General features: G+C 41.7%; 1 pseudogene; it reads left to right on the top strand.

Moving 5' to 3' along the window:
- The first annotated feature begins 495 nt into the window (after positions 1–495).
- LOC104855928 lies at positions 496–748 on the top strand (annotated as a pseudogene).
- The last annotated feature ends 495 nt before the right edge of the window (positions 749–1,243 follow it).

Below are 1,243 nucleotides of genomic sequence, written 5' to 3'. Positions count from 1 at the left end.
CTATATTTTACAAAGAACTAGAAAAAAGTGTTTAAAACTTCCCAACCCAAAATGTTTAAGGAGCTAAAAATGCTAATAACTCTGATTTGGTTATTATCCCATTATGTACATTTTGAATTATCACAAAATATATCCTGTTTGCAATATTCTGTCAATTACCTAGATGAACCCTATTGACTATGGAAAGGGACTATACAACAGAATGAATAATACTAGGACGGGACTCTCATTGGAAGCTGTTTTGGAGGCTGGCTACCACCCATGTAGAGACAGTTAATTCTCCAATAATCCCATCAGGTAGACGTCCTTGGAAGGTTTATCCCGAGGAGGAAGCAGAGGAATAGCAACATGAAGTAACTTGCTCAGGCACAAGGGCTGGTAAGGTATAAATCTGGAATTCAAACTCAGGCAGGCAGACTCCAGAGCTGAGGTCTAAGCTACTGCGAAGGCTGTAAAACTTTCAGATCCATTGTGCACTCGGAGGATGAGGTGGCTATGAGTTCTTCCACTTTGGGAAAAGCAGATGCATACAAGGTAGTGCACAGTTGTTCCAAAAGTGAGGTTCTAATTCCACCCACCATTCTGTGCACGCATTTGTCTTCTCATAAGACCCAGAATCAGACAATTCCTGGCCAAGAAGCAAAAGCAGAATCATCCCATTCTTCATTGAATTCGAATGAAGACTGATAATAAAATCAAGTACAACTCCAAGAGGAGACACTGGAGGAGGGCCAAGCTGGGACTGTAACAAATTGCACATGAGATACAGTATATTATCTCTCTGAGGTCACAAGATGATATCTTCTTTATCATAGTCAAGATTATATCACCATACCAAGCTTAAAAATACCACTAGCTGGACAGTTGAATGTGCTTAATCAGGAATCCTTATTCTCTCTCTCTCTCTCTCTCTCTGTCTCTCTGTCTCTCTCTCTCTCTCGATACTGGGGATCAAACTTCAGACCTTGTGCTTTCGAGGCAGGTGGCCACACCACTGAATTAAATCCCTGTCCCTCCTTTTTTTTCCCGGTACTGGGATCGAATTCAGAACCTTGCGTTTATAAGGCAGGCATGGGGCCACTGAGCTAAATCCCTGCCCAAGAATCTTATTCTATTTCTGTGATCAGCACTAGTGAGTCAACAATAGATGTTTGGAAACTTTAAAAATAAATTAAATAGGGCCAGGGATTTAGCTCAGTGGCATCACGCCTGCCTAGCAAGCCCAAAATCCTGAGTTAGATCC

This window comes from Fukomys damarensis, unplaced genomic scaffold (assembly GCF_012274545.1).
Source record: "Fukomys damarensis isolate Sample0158 unplaced genomic scaffold, DMR_v1.0_HiC HiC_scaffold_13, whole genome shotgun sequence".
Classification (NCBI taxonomy): Eukaryota; Metazoa; Chordata; class Mammalia; order Rodentia; family Bathyergidae; genus Fukomys; species Fukomys damarensis.
This window is presented reverse-complemented; position numbering and strand designations above follow the sequence as displayed.